We start from the raw sequence: 16,929 nt of genomic DNA, 5'->3' as shown, positions 1-16,929 counted from the left end.
ATTTAAAATTATTTATTTAATTACTAAGTAAAAAAAATATTTTTTTTTTCTCGAGCAGTACACTTGAGCGATACCGCCCATGCGGCACAGCAGCATTTTCCTTCATTGATTGATACAACGAAAATGTTGAATGAATCGATTTAAAAGTTAAAAATTAAATAAAATATCATTAAATTATATTTTTTAAATTATTATTAGGGGTGTAACCGGTCCGGTTCGGTCTGGTTTTGTACAAAATCTAGGACCGAACCGGTAGGCACCGGTTTTACATTTTTCAAAATCAATTACGCATCGATTTTCCTCCTAAACCAATATTCCGGTTTTACCGGTTTCCGGTCCGGTTTTAATAAAATACAAATTTTTTATAAAAATTCTGTTTAAAAGAAAAAACTGATTTAAAAAATTCTGTTTACCATTTACAAAAATCTGCTTTGTAAAAAAAAATCTGCTATGTAAAAAAATTCTGCTATCAAAAATCTGGTTTATAAAAAAATAAATCTGCTATGTAAAAAATTCTGATATAAAAAATCTGCTTTATAAAAAAAATCTATTATATAAACAAAATTCACTATATAAAAAACTGCTATAAAACAAAAACTAAAATAAGAAATCTAGTGTAAAAACAAATCTGCTATAATCCTATATTAGACGATTAGTATTAGTATATATATATTAGTATTAGTTATAGCTATATAATATATTAGACAATATAATAGTATTAATACTAGACTATTAGTATAGCTATATGTTAGTGTTAGTTTTGATGATTTAGTATAACTATATTAGTACGAGTATAACTATAATCTATATTAGAATATTAGTATTAGTATATATGTGATTATTTTTTATGTGATTAAAAATTATATATAACATAAAATATATTATATATAATATTAATATATAAATAGTACCGGTCCGGTCCGGTCCAAAACTAACCGAAACCGAAACCGGACCGGTTCCGGCCGGTTTTTCATTTATGAAAACCGGTTCCGGACCGAACCGTTCCAAAACCAGCACAACCGGTCCGGTCCGGTTTGGTCTGGGCCAGTTTTTCGGTTTTCCAGTTTTTTCTTACACCCCTAATTATTATTTTAAAATTTTAAAAAATTAAATTATTTATATTATTTTATATACAAATTTAAAAAAATTATAATAATTAAATGAAATGAAATGTATTGTATAAAATATTAGTGTATATTTTAAATATACACTAATATTTAAATGCGGAAGTAAGTGAAGATAGAGAGAAAATGAAATAAGCTCAAAAATTAATGGCAAGAATTAAACGTGAATAGATATTTTTAGCGTCTTAGACTGCCGATGCATGAAATGCTTAATATGAAAATTAAAGAAATAATGAACCAAAACTTTCAAATATTATTAATTGAAAATAAATATTTAAACAAAACTTAAACAAAACTTACACAAGCTTGAAATAAAGAAAAAGAAGAGAAGGGAAGTGAATTGAAGCTTGCAAGTAAGTAGGGAAGCAATTCTTGCTGAAGGTTTATTCGGCTAGAAAGTTCTGCCCCCTAAACAAAATGAAGAGCCCTTTTATAGAAGAAGGAAGCCCTTTTACAAATAGTGAACCCATGAATTACGGAATGAACAGTGAAAGTGAACAGTGCTGTCTGATTGTGCCGAAAGCAAACTAAAATGATTAAAGCACCGAAAGCATTTCTGTCTTCAATGTGCTCTGATAACTAAACCATCTTTCCGCCCCGAAAAAGTTGAGACTCTGGGGTTGAGAAGTGGCCAAATGGTCGGGCATGATTCAAATATCACCTAACCCAGGGGGATAGTCTTCGAAATCATGACCAAAAACATTGCTGTACGGAGCAGAGGCTGTCGAATCTGCTGATGAGGCTTCTGACTCCTTATCCGAATCTTCACTGTTGGAGGTTCCTTCAATGGATTTCTTCAACAGCTCAATTTGTAAAAGCAAATCCTGCTTCTTTGGTTTTGAAGAAGAGGATGAACCAGTAGAATCCTTCTTTTTTGCTGAAGATGATTTCTTCTTCTGCTTTGATGAAGAAGTCTTTGAACTGGAAGCCTGATCACATGAAGCTGGAATGGCTGGATATGGAATCAAAGCTTGAACTGGGGTGGGGGAGGGGAACTCTTGTTTATCCTTGAGGTTAGGAACAACAAGGGGAAAATCAACTGATATTCTTGAAATAATGTCATTTGTATGGGGAAATTTATCCCACCATTTGACAAAATACTGGCGAATTAAGATATGGTCTTTTTTAGTGTATTGCCATCTACAAATCCAAGGAATTTTGTATTTGGCACAAAAATGGAGCAAGGGCGGGAGTAAAACGTCTCGTCCTTTCATTCTTGATACACTGGAAATAGTAAAATGTTTGATAGCCTATTGAAGGTTATCAGGAAATAAATCATTAATGGGGCCAAAGAAATGCCACCATTTCTGAAACCATAAAGGAAAAGATTGCTTGCACTTCTTGTCGAAATTGAAGAACCAAGAGTGCTGCATAACCGGATTTTGAAACAAAGGAAACTTTAACCATGCCTCAATATAATCATAATAATTATACTGAGTGTTAGAATCCTTGATTGTTTTGAAGGTAGAAGGGTGGGTTTCCCATTCTTCTTTTGTTATGACTGAAAGAATATAACAATTGTGAAAGATGATCTTTGAATGATCAACTTTACAATAAATAGGTTTAATGGAAACGGAAGCAGTGCTAACCAAGATTCCAAGATAATAGGTGAGGTTTTTATTTGGGTCTTCTGGGATCCAATGGAAACCTCGAGGAAAATAATCAGAAACAATCTGGAAATGATCTGTTTTTACCGATTTCTCAATGTAAAACAGAGTCTGAAACCAAGCTTTTAAAAAATACTATGCCTTGTTAGCAGAGGGAAATCTGGGTTTTACCGTAGCCAAAGGATTCGCATACACATCGAATGGAGCGGCTAAGGTAGAAGCAAAAGAACTGGGGGGAATAGGCCTAGGAACGTGTCCTAAGCTGGTAAACCTATTGGCTATCTCCAGTGGGGAGGAAGCCAATGCTGATGCAGATGCCGGAGGCATAAGCATTGGTAAAACAGGTGCAGGGGGTGGTGAAGTAACCGATGGAACTGGTTTCTTTTTCTTACTCATGTTTTCTGCAAGAATTCACGGGTAAGGAAATCAGGGATCGAATTATCAGAACCTTTGATAAATTCAATATCATAATCAAAAACACTTAAAATAGCTTGCCATCGTGCAAAAATTTGTTTTGATGCAATGTTTTTAACATCTTGTTCTAAAACAGTTTTAGCAGTTTTGCAATCAATGCGTAAAAGAAAATGCTGATTAAGCAAATCGCTTTGAAATTTAGAAATACATAGTACTACAGACAAAATCTCTTTTTTAATAGTACTATAATTATGCTGTGCATGATTCCAGGTTCCGGAATGGAAGCGAACAATTTGTTCAGAGGAGCCTGGTGAAACAATTTGTTTCAGGATGCCGCCATAGCCTGTGTCAGAGGCGTCAGTCTCGACAATCTTGAAGCTGTTTGAAGTAGGAATTCCAAGACACGGAAGAGTTTTGACATGTGTCTTGATTTGTTTAACAACCTTGGTGTGAACATCAGTCCACGGAGAAGGATTGGAACGCAATCTCGCAAAAAGAGGGCGACATTGTTTTCTCATATCCTTGTAGAAATCTGAAATGTAATTTAAAGAACCAAGAAACCTTTGAAGTTGGTTTTTGTCAAGGATGACATCGGGAAATTTGTAAGCAAATTCAATGGCTCTTTGGATGGGCCTGATTTTGCCTTCAAAGATGTCATAACCAAGGAATCTGATCTTGGTTTGAAACAGTTTAATCTTTTTTGCAGAAACAACAAGTCCATTTCTTTTGATGATCTCAAGAAACGTTTTAAGATGTTTCCAGTGCTCATCAATAGATTTGGAGAAAACAAGAACATCATCTATGTAGACGATGGTGAAATCAGTGAATGACAGGAAAATATGATTCATAATGTTTTGAAACTCACTAGGAGCATTCTTCAGCCCAAATGACATGACGTTCCACTCATAGTGACCGAATGGAGTAGTGAAAGCAGTCTTGTACCTGTCTGACTCCCTAACTTGGATCTGCCAAAATCCAGACTTAAGGTCAAACTTGGAAAAAATAACTGCATCACTTAACCTATGAACCAAGTCATTCTTGTTAGGGATGGGATACCGAATCCATTCTAACACCTTGTTCAAGGGTTTGTAATTAATGACTAAACGGGGTGTACCTCGCTCAATCTCAGCATTTTTCTGAACATAAAAAGCCGCACACGACCAGGGTGACTTACTATGCCTGATGATATTCTTAGCAAGAAGATCCTGGATTTCATTTTTACAAAACTCCAAAGTTTCTCTATTCATCTGAATAGGTCTTGCTTTGGTTGGAATTAAATTTTCAGAGAAATCTTTAAGATAAGGTAAAGAAACAATATGTTTCTTCCTATGCCAGAAAGCATTAGGAAGTTCAGAGCAGATTTCATAAATCAAAGTTTTTTGAAAATCTTCAATTTTAGATCTAAGCAGGGGATCATGCAAATTATCGGAAACACGTTTGAACTTGATTTCTTGTTTAAGAAAATCTAAATGTTTTCTTTTTGCAGAGAGCAAAAACACAGATCTTCTAGCAGTATCACGTTCAAACTTAGAAGCAAACTTAAACTTGACTTTCTGTCCAAAGGGGTCAGTGGTCATCCCATCAGCTTCAGAAAGGAATGGATAAATCATGTTGAGAAAAGGCATGCCAAGAACAACATCATGAGTCAAATTCTTAACAAGCACAGAAGGAATTTTAAAGCAAACATTGTCCTGGCAAACATGAGCTGTGTTCAGCTCATAACGAATCTTCATCTTAGATCCGTTTGCCGAGAATAAATTCTCTTCGGACTTTTCGAAATAGGAGGTAGGAACTAAGCCTTCTCGGATGCAGTTAAGATCCGCTCCTGAATCGATCAAAGCAATAGCAGAGAATCTGTATTCATGATTAACCACAATTTCTACCAAACAAAACCATTTCTGTGGAACAGAACGGTGAACTAGACAAATTTCCTTAGTTGGACTAGAGGGTTCAGCATGGTCTGACTGGTTTGATTCTTCACCAGAAGGACTGTCATGATCAAATTCCTTATCCAACTTTAAACATGCTAAATCTTGTTTAAAAGATGCATTTTCAGATTTGAGATTTTTGATCTCCTCTCTGAGTTCAGTAATCTCTCTTTTTACAAGAGATACTTCATGCTGTAAATCATTTAATGAAATATCTTTGGGTTTTTGTTTTTGAAAACGTCCCAAAATTTCTTCAAAAGAAATTTTGCCCTTGGAAGTCGATGGCTCTTTACGAGTCATTGTTTCCTTAAGCTTTTTGAGATATTTCTCTTTAAGCTCAGGGTCCTGGATCTGTGAGATAATCGAGAGGAGCATGTTTTTATGTTCCTGCTCTTTACTAAAAACAGGTCCTTGTTCTCTTCCTCCGTCTAAAACATTGATTGTTTTGACTTTAGAAGCACAACAAGAATCATTGCATCCAAACTTGATGTTTGGTGAGCTAATATGATCAGAGTCCGAGTGGTAATCAGATCCACTAGAACTAAGTTCATCATCATCCGAGGATGTAGGAGATCTATGTTCGAGTAATCGAAACAGATCTTCTTGATCAACGACATTCATATTTAACTCATTAAGCTTCTTTTTAAAACCTTGTTGGCTTCTTTGTATACTTATTCGCATAGTGTCCAGGTTGGCCACAATTAAAACATGTTCCCTTTGCAGGGATTTTTGAAATCTTTTTATGAAATGGTTTCTTTCTTGAAACCAATTTTGAAACAGGTTTTTTATAAAACTCCTCACGGGATCTGTTATAGTTCCTGCGAGGTTTTTCAAACTTTTTTGAACTTTTTCTGCACTGTAAAGATGGAGCAATAGGAGGAAGGCCAAATTGTTCGCAAAAGTTTCCCATCTCATATTTGGCTTTCTTTCTATCTTTCATATGTTGAGCAATCATCCTTTGATCATTGCACATACTAATACCAAGTTTCTGAATCATACTTACAATGTCACCGTAAGTATAATCATCATAATTCAGATAACCCGTAATATCAGTAAGTGAGTCCTTTACCTTAATGGCGAACAAACGAGGCAATCCGTCAATGAACTTCTCTTTCCAGTAAGGTTTTTGAGAATCTTCTCTAAGCATAACACGAGACATAAAAACATCTTTATACCAACGATAATCAGACATTTTATTACATCTCAAATTATTCAAATAATCAGAAACTCTATTTGTAATGTTGGAAGGGGTTCCAATAAAATGTTTAACTATGGTAAAAATCAGGGTGTTGACACCATCAGGGGATCCTTGGGTTCCTTCCCTTCGGTCCTCTTCAGGTGACAAGATGGGTAAACCATCTGTGTCTCTTTTGACAGCAGAACGAATGGTTTCCCTTCCTTCGGTAGTGAGATGTTTGTCCCACCAAGAACGAAGCATCCCTGAAAATCCACTGGTCAGGATATCAACAATCTCAGTCTGGCTGAGTTTGTTGTTGTAATAAGCAATAACAACCATGGACATACGATTTAGAGTATTGAGGATTTCTTGCTCAGAGAATCCATCAATATTCCATTCATACATTTGGTCAGCAGATACGGAGAACTGAGAGTGTGAACCTCTCTCTTCGTACTGTAAATCAGGAGGAGTGGGTCTAGAATACCAGTTTTTCGTGAGACCTACTGGTTTGATGTCTCTTGAATATATCCTGGCAAGTTCGGGTCTTTCGACTTGAAGACCCTGAAATTCTTTTTCAAGTAAATCAATTTTCTGAACTAAGAATTATCAGACAAAGAATCATTATCATCAGAATTCCAAGTATGCAAAGAAAAGAAATCGTCAAAATTAACCCCTGGGCCGTTTCTGTCTATAACAGAATATGAGGGTTTTTCTTGCTTAACTTCAGCAAGCATCTGATCAAGTTTAGCCATTGTATTGGTCACTCCAAAATGGATTTTTGACCTATCAGCTGGCAGGACGATCAGAGGTTTTTCAATTGTTTTCTTTAAAGCAGGTTTTTTTTTTCAAAAACAGGTTTTTCAACTATATCCTCTATACGGTCAAGCTGTTGACCTATTGTATTGAGGGTCTGGTTGACGAAATTGTTTTGTTCTATTATCTTCTTTGTTTCTGTAAAAACATTTTCATTCGGACCTGAATCCGAGATTTTAAAAGGTGAAGCTCTCACTTCTTTCCCTTTAACAGAAACAAGGATGGTTTCTAAAGGAGGGTGGCTGGTTTTTACAACTTTCCTGCCTTCTTCTTTAGTAAAACTTGTTTTTAAAACATTCAAATATTGTTTTGAATTATCTTTCTTTGAAACATAATGATTTTCAAGGAAATCGAAGAACAAGATGTGCTTGTTATCCTTATACATCTTTTTCTTCCATTCTTTTCGAATATTCTGTTTATCAGAAACTGAGTAAATCCTATGATAAGTTTTTCGCTTATCATGGTTTTCTTTAGACATAAAATCAGCATGTAAATTAATCATATTAATTACAAGCAATTCAGAATCTGAATCATTTTCTGAAATCTCACAATCTTCTTCGTTAATAATATCAGGAGGCATACCTGACTGGGAATTAGCAGATGAGCTAGATCTGTACATCTTGCTCACCTTGGTAATTACTGAAACAAAACTCTTGGGTACATCCTAAATCTAGGTCTTTTCGTTTTCCTAGTTGCAGGACTCACACATACCGGAGGGCCACAAGACCAAAGCACAACCTCTATATCCCTTCAACGTCCTTCACACGCCTACCCGGCTAACACGGAGCACAAGGAACTCCGGAGGTATCTCGTAGGGTCTATTCGACTGCGATGGTGTACAACAGGAAAGAGAGAAAATAACTAGAAACATAATGAACTTAGAGTGTTTCCAGAAATTATCAAGATAAGGAAGAGATAGAGATATAACAAAGCTGTTAGAATCCAGAACCAGAAGATCTATGGCCCTCCGGTATGTGTGAGTCCTGCAACTAGGAAAACGAAAAGACCTAGATTTAGGATGTATCCAAGAGTTTTGTTTCAGTAATTACCAAGGTGAGCAAGATGTACAGATCTAGCTCATCTGCTAGTTCCCAGTCAGGTATGCCTCCTGAGATTGATATGATTAATTTACATGCTGATTTTATGTCTAAAGAAAACCATGATAAGCGAAAAAATTATCATAGGATTTACTCAGTTTCTGAGAAACAGAAGATTCGAAAAGAATGGAAGAAAAAGATGTACAAGGATAACAAGCACATCTTGTTCTTCGATTTCCTTGAAAATCGCGTTATGTTTCAAAGAAAGATAATTCAAAACAATATTTGAATGTTTTAAAAACAAGTTTTACTAAAGAAAAAGGCAGGAAAGTTGTAAAAACCAGCCACCCTCCTTTAGAAACCATCCTTGTTTCTGTTAAAGGGAAAGAAGTGAGAGCTTCACCTTTTAAAATCTCGGATCCAGGTCCGAATGAAAATGTTTTTACAGAAACAAAGAAGATAATAGAACAAAACAATTTCGTCAACCAGACCCTTCATACAATAGGTCAACAGCTTGACCATATAGAGGATATAGTTGAAAAACCTGTTTTTGAAAAACCTGCTTTAAAGAAAACAATTGAAAAACCTCTGATCGTCCTGCCAGCTGATAGGTCAAAAATCTATTTTGGAGTGACCAATACAATGGCTAAACTTGATCAGATGCTTGCTAAAGTTAAGCAAGAAAAACCCTCCTGTTCTGTTATAGACAGAAACGGCCCAGGGGTTAATTTTGACGATTCCTTTTCTTTGCATACTTGGAATTCTGATGATAATGATTCTTTGTCTGATAATTCCTTAGTTCAGAAAATTGATTTACTTGAAAAAGAATTTCAGGGTCTTCAAGTCGAAAAACCCGAACTTGCCAGGATATATTCAAGAGACATCAAACCAGTAGGTCTCACGAAAAACTGGTATTCTAGACCCACTCCTCCTGATTTACAGTACGAAGAGAGAGGTTCACACTCTCAGTTCTCCGTATCTGCTGACCAAATGTATGAATGGAATATTGATGGATTCTCTAAGCAAGAAATCCTCAATACTCTAAATCGTATGTCCATGGTTGCTATTGCTTATTACAACAACAAACTCAACCAGACTGAGATTGTTGATATCCTGACCAGTGGATTTTTAGGGATGCTTCGTTCTTGGTGGGACAAACATCTCACTACCGAAGGAAGGAAAACCATTCGTTCTGCTGTCAAAAGAGACACAGATGGTTTACCCATCTTGCCACCTGAAGAGGACCGAAGGGAAAGAACCCAAGGATCCTCTGATGGTGTCAACACCCTGATTTTTACCATAGTTAAACATTTTGTTGGAACCCCTTCCAACATCACAAATAGAGTTTCTGATTATTTGAATAATTTGAGATGTAATAAAATGTCTGATTATCGTTGGTATAAAGATGTTTTTATGTCTCGTGTTATGCTTAGAGAAGATTCTCAAAAACCTTACTGGAAAGAGAAATTCATTGACGGATTGCCTCGTTTGTTCGCCATTAAGGTAAAGGACTCACTTACTGATATTACGGGTTATATGAATTATGATGATTATACTTACGGTGACATTGTAAGTATGATTCAAAAACTTGGTATTAGTATGTGCAATGATCAAAGGATGATTGCTCAACATATGAAAGATAGAAAGAAAGCCAAATATGAGATGGGAAACTTTTGCGAACAATTTGGCCTTCCTCCTATTGCTCCATCTGTACAGCGCAGAAAAAGTTCAAAAAAGTTTGAAAAACCTCGCAGGAACTATAACAGATCCCGTGAGGAGTTTTATAAAAAACCTATTTCAAAATCGGTTTCAAGAAAGAAACCATTTCATAAAAAGATTTCAAAAATCCTTGCAAAGGGAACATGTTTTAATTGTGGCCAACATGGACACTATGCGAATAAGTGTACAAAGAAGCCAACAAGGTTTTAAAAAGAAGCTTAATGAGTTAAATATCAATGTCGTTGATCAAGAAGATCTGTTTCGATTACTCGAACATAGATCTCCTACATCCTTTGATGATGATGAACTTAGTTCTAGTGGATCTGATTACCACTCGGACTCTGATCATATTAGCTCACCAAACATCAAGTTTGGATGCAATGATTCTTGTTGTGCTTCTAAAGTCAAAACAATCAATGTTTTAGATGGAGGAAGAGAACAAGGACCTGTTTTGAGTAAAGAGCAGGAACATGAAAACATGCTCCTCTCGATTATCTCACAGATCCAGGACCCTGAGCTTAAAGAGAAATATCTCAAAAAGCTTAAGGAAACAATGACTCGTAAAGAGCCATCGACTTCCAAGGGCAAAATTTCTTTTGAAGAAACTTTGGGACGTTTTCAAAAACAAAAACCCAAAGATATTTCATTAAATGATTTACAGCATGAAGTATCTCTTGTAAAAAGAGAGATTACTGAACTCAGAGAGGAGATCAAAAATCTCAAATCTGAAAATGCATCTTTTAAACAAGATTTAGCATGTTTAAAGTTGGATAAGGAATTTGATCATGACAGTCCTTCTGGTGAAGAATCAAACCAGTCAGACCATGCTGAACCCTCTAGTCCAACTAAGGAAATTTGTCTAGTTCACCGTTCTGTTCCACAGAAATGGTTTTGTTTGGTAGAAATTGTGGTTAATCATGAATACAGATTCTCTACTATTGCTTTGATCGATTCAGGAGCGGATTTTAACTGCATCCGAGAAGGCTTAGTTCCTACCTCCTATTTCGAAAAGTCCAAAGAGAATTTATTCTCGGCAAACGGATCTAAGATGAAGATTCGTTATGAGCTGAACACAGCTCATGTTTGCCAGGACAATGTTTGCTTTAAAATTCCTTCTGTGCTTGTTAAGAATTTGACTCATGATGTTATTCTTGGCATGCCTTTTCTCAACATGATTTATCCATTCCTTTCTGAAGCTGATGGGATCACCACTGACCCCTTTGGACAGAAAGTCAAGTTTAAGTTTGCTTCTAAGTTTGAACGTGATACTGCTAGAAGATCTGTGTTTTTGCTCTCTACAAAAAGAAAACATTTAGATTTTCTTAAACAAGAAATCAAGTTCAAACGTGTTTCTGATAATTTGCATGATCCCCTGCTTAGATCTAAAATTGAAGATTTTCAAAAAACTTTGATTTATGAGATCTGCTCTGAACTTCCTAATGCTTTCTGGCATAGGAAGAAACATGTTGTTTCTTTACCTTATGTTAAAGATTTCTCTGAAAATTTAATTCCAACCAAAGCAAGACCTATTCAGATGAATAGAGAAACTTTGGAGTTTTGCAAAAATGAAATCCAAGATCTTCTTGCTAAGAATATCATCAGGCATAGTAACTCACCCTGGTCGTGTGCGGCTTTTTATGTTCAGAAAATGCTGAGATTGAGCGAGGTACACCCCGTTAGTCATTAATTACAAACCCTTGAACAAGGTGTTAGAATGGATTCGGTATCCCATCCCTAACAAGAATGACTTGGTTCATAGGTTAAGTGATGCAGTTATTTTTTCCAAGTTTGACCTTAAGTCCGGATTTTGGCAGATCCAAGTTAGGGAGTCAGACAGGTACAAGACTGCTTTCACTACTCCATTCGGTCACTATGAGTGGAACGTCATGCCATTTGGGCTGAAGAATGCTCCTAGTGAGTTTCAAAACATTATGAATGATATTTTCCTGTCATTCACTGATTTCACCATCGTCTACATAGATGATGTTCTTGTTTTCTCCAAATCTATTGATGAGCACTGGAAACATCTTAAAACGTTTCTTGAGATCATCAAAAGAAATGGACTTGTTGTTTCTGCAAAAAAGATTAAACTGTTTCAAACCAAGATCAGATTCCTTGGTTATGACATCTTTGAAGGCAAAATCAGGCCCATCCAAAGAGCCATTGAATTTGCTTACAAATTTCCCGATGTCATCCTTGACAAAAACCAACTTCAAAGGTTTCTTGGTTCTTTAAATTACATTTCAGATTTCTACAAGGATATGAGAAAACAATGTCGCCCTCTTTTTGCGAGATTGCGTTCCAATCCTTCTCCGTGGACTGATGTTCACACCAAGGTTGTGAAACAAATCAAGACACATGTCAAAACTCTTCCGTGTCTTGGAATTCCTACTTCAAACAGCTTCAAGATTGTCGAGACTGACGCCTCTGACACAGACTATGGCGGCATCCTGAAACAAATTGTTTCACCAGGCTCCTCTGAACAAATTGTTCGCTTCCATTCCGGAACCTGGAATCATGCACAACATAATTATAGTACTATTAAAAAAGAGATTTTGTCTGTAGTACTATGTATTTCTAAATTTCAAAGCGATTTGCTTAATCAGCATTTTCTTTTACGCATTGATTGCAAAACTGCTAAAACTGTTTTAGAACAAGATGTTAAAAACATTGCATCAAAACAGATTTTTGCACGATGGCAAGCTATTTTAAGTGTTTTTGATTATGATATTGAATTTATCAAAGGTTCTGATAATTCGATCCCTGATTTCCTTACCCGTGAATTCTTGCAGAAAACATGAGTAAGAAGAAGAAACCAGTTCCACCGGTTACTTCACCACCCCCTGCACCTGTTTTACCAATGCTTATGCCTCCGGCATCTGCATCAGCATTGGCTTCCTCCCCACTGGAGATAGCCAATAGGTTTACCAGCTTAGGACACGTTCCTAGGCTTATTCCCCCCAGTTCTTTTGCTTCTACCTTAGCCGTTCCATTCGATGTGTATGCAAATCCGTTGGCTACGGTAAAACCCAGATTTCCCTCTGCTAACAAGGCAGAGTATTTTTTAAAAGCTTGGTTTCAGACTCTGTTTTACATTGAGAAATCGGTAAAAACAGATCCTTTCCAGATTGCTTCTGATTATTTTCCTCGAGGTTTCCATTGGATCCCAGAAGACCCAAATAAAAACCTCACCTATTATCTTGGAATCTTGGTTAGCACTGCTTCCGTTTCCATTAAACCTATTTATTGTAAAGTTGATCCTTCAAAGATCATCTTTCACAATTGTTATATTCTTTCAGTCATAACAGAAGAAGAATGGGAAACCCACCCTTCTACCTTCAAAACAATCAAGGATTCTAACACTCAGTATAATTATTATGATTATATTGAGGCATGGTTAAAGTTTCCTTTGTTTCAAAATCCGGTTATGCAGCACTCTTGGTTCTTCAATTTCGACAAGAAGTGCAAGCAATCTTTTCCTTTATGGTTTCAGAAATGGTGGCATTTCTTTGGCCCCATTAATGATTTATTTCCTGATAACCTTCAACAGGCTATCAAACATTTTACTATTTCCAGTGTATCAAGAATGAAAGGACGAGACGTTTTACTCCCGCCCTTGCTCCATTTTTGTGCCAAATACAAAATTCCTTGGATTTGTAGATGGCAATACACTAAAAAAGACCATATCTTAATTCGCCAGTATTTTGTCAAATGGTGGGATAAATTTCCCCATACAAATGACATTATTTCAAGAATATCAGTTGATTTTCCCCTTGTTGTTCCTAACCTCAAGGATAAACAAGAGTTCCCCTCCCCCACCCCAGTTCAAGCTTTGATTCCATATCCAGCCATTCCAGCTTCATGTGATCAGGCTTCCAGTTCGAAGACTTCTTCATCAAAGCAGAAGAAGAAATCATCTTCAGCGAAAAAGAAGGATTCTATTGGTTCATCCTCTTCTTCAAAACCAAAGAAGCAGGATTTGCTTTTACAAATTGAGCTGTTGAAGAAATCCATTGAAGGAACCTCCAACAGTGAAGATTCGGATAAGGAGTCAGAAGCCTCATCAGCAGATTCGACAGCCTCTGCTCCGTACAGCAATGTTTTTGGTCATGATTCCGAAGACTATCCCCCTGGGTTAGGTGATATTTGAATCATGCCCGACCATTTGGCCACTTCTCAACCCCGGAGTCTCAACTTTTTGGGGGCGGAAAGATGGTTTAGTTATCAGAGCACATTGAAGACAGAAATGCTTTCGATGCTTTAATCATTTTAGTTTGCTTTCGGCACAATCATACAGCACATTAAGACAGAAATGCTTTCGGTGCTTTGAGTGCAGAAAGAGTATTTCACTTTCGACGAAAGAAGACAAAACTACTTTCGACGAGTGCATGCTTTCTGAAAAGTGAATAGTAATTCCGTAATTCATGGGTTCACTATTTGTAAAAGGGCTTCCTTCTTCTATAAAAGGGCTCTTCATTTCGTTTAGGGGGCAGAACTTTCTAGCCGAATAAACCTTCAGCAAGAACTGCTTCCCTACTTACTTGCAAGCTTCAATTCACTTTCCTTCTCTTCTTTTTCTTTATTTCAAGCTTGTGTAAGTTTTGTTTAAATATTTACTTTCAATTAATAATATTTGAAAGTTTTGGTTCATTATTTCTTTAATTTTCATATCAAGCATTTCATGCATCGGCAGTCTAAGACGCTAAAAATATCTGTTCACGTTTAATTCTTGCCATTAATCTTTGAGCTTATTTCATTTTCTCTCTATCTTCACTTACTTCCGCATTTAATGGTATCAGAGCCATTAAATGCGAGGATATGAGAAAACAGGTTTTTCAACCTCTGATCCGTTTAAAATATAAGAAAACAGGTTTTTCAACCTCTGATCTGTTTAAAACAGGTTTTTGAAAATATATTTAAAATATTAGTGTATATTTTAAATATACACTAATATTTAAAATGATGATGCCTAATCATCATCATGATGCCTAATCAAAACTTAACTTTATTGTATTTTAAAATGATGCCTAATCAAACTTAACTTGATTATTAAAAAATTGAGCTCGAGCTTGACCCAAATTGAGATCTATCTTCTTTAGAAGTTCAAATTCGACTTAAGTAAGACATTCTCACATTTAAATTTGCTCAAAAATAAAGTCAAAATGCTAAATTGATCACTCGACCGGACTCAACTCATTTATCATTATATTACAAACTTTTAAATTAAAAATAATATAATATAATATTCTTACTCACAATACATAATTATATATAAGTTTTTTAAATCTTAAAATCATAATTATTTTAAACTATATGGCTACTTGGCTCTCATCACATTCTAATTAATTATACTCATATAAGTTATTAAAGTTTTTATAACATTTATACAATCAGGCCGATAAATAGTAAACTATTTGTATATATAGAAACATATAAACATTTTTTTATATCGTCTATATAAAAAGTGGCTATCTAAAAAAGAATGGTGTTCTACTTTAAAAAAAAAAAAATGGTGTTTTTTGTCTAATATTTTACTTTCCAATTTTATTCCTGTGTGTTTCTCATTTTACGGTCATTTAGTGCAGTTTTCTTTCACCGCCATAGTGACTAGGAGTGTACAGGAATTGATTGAACTGGTTGTGACCGACAAGAACCGATCGTCGGAGTCAGAAACGGGTAAAAAATCAATCGATTAGAAGTAAGAATTTGGTAAAATCGACGTCAGCCAGATTGGTCCCGATTTGAACCAACGTTAAATCACTGAACTTGAAACTTAAGTGAGTTAAAATGGTATTGTTTTACACTTTGAAATTTAGAAAAAATATATATATATATATATATACACGAAACATCGTCATTTGGTTTAATATACCAAATGACATTGTTTGGTGTTGTGTAGTGAGAATTACCCCCCCCCCCCCTTCTCTCTCTCTGATAATCCCTATGATTTTGATTTTTTAAGTTTGTTTATTATGGAATTTTACAATATAAATCAATTAATACGTAGTATATTTTTTAAAATTTCCATATTTGTTGCTTTTGTTACCAATCAGAGATCGTAAATGAGTTTTGGATCTTGCTCATTTTTTAGGTTTATAACTTTGTATTTGTATTTGTATAACTGATTGAAAACTAACGAATTGACCGGAATCACACCGAGACCTATGTCATGGTTTTCTCCCCCTTAACCGACCGGTTTCGATTTGCACTACCTCCTTAAAAAACTATCAATGCTATTTCGATTTTATAGTGTCGATTTTCAGACCTAATAGTGACTTTCTTGAAGTTGAAAAACATTTTCCCTACCATAGTATTTGCTACAAGTACTCTCTGTACTCTCTCTCTCTCTCTCTCTCTCGCCCAAAAACATTTCACTCCATAACAAGTCCTACAAAACGAAAAACATACAAACGAATATGAGATCCCAAAGAGAAAGGAACCAAAAATCCCAAAATTAAGAAAAGGGTTTAACACAATTAACAAAAGTACAAAAAAGTTTATACCTTTTGGGCCTCAAACGCATCGAAATGGAGCAGCGCACCGTATTCAATCCCTACTGCAAAAGGCAGAGAAGCATGTAGCAACAGGCAATATCAAACAATGCAGAAAAAGTAGCAATAGAGAAACAACAGCAAAACAAGGAGGAGAGAAGAGACAATGTGACCCAATAATAGAGAGAGATGGTGAGTCTGTTGGATGGAGACATGGGGAGAGAGAGGTTTTTGATAAGGAAAATGCTAGGGACTCCACTGTGGGATCCCATTTTCTCTTCCCGTTTGACGTGGGCCCTCTACGTTGGCCTTCTTTAATTTTTTTCCCCACGTTGGTTGAAACAAGTCTTGACATTTTCATCTACGTTTTATGGAACATTTTTACACAACCTCACAGCACTTACTCTTCGTCTCTCTCTCAGTCCTTATTCACTTCCTCAATTTATTTCTCTACCAACGCGAGAAGATCACCTATCACCATCAACGAGCATCACCCTCCATCCATGGACGCAACCTAACATTGAAGCTCCAACCTCCCAAACGTACGGAAATAAGCATCATCTGCATGAGTCAATCTCTATTTTAAGCAATCAAAACAGAGCATTTCATCATAGATCAA

The sequence above is a fragment of the Carya illinoinensis genome, chromosome 1 (assembly GCF_018687715.1).
Source record: "Carya illinoinensis cultivar Pawnee chromosome 1, C.illinoinensisPawnee_v1, whole genome shotgun sequence".
Taxonomy (NCBI): Eukaryota; Viridiplantae; Streptophyta; class Magnoliopsida; order Fagales; family Juglandaceae; genus Carya; species Carya illinoinensis.
Note: the sequence above shows the minus strand (reverse complement) of the source record.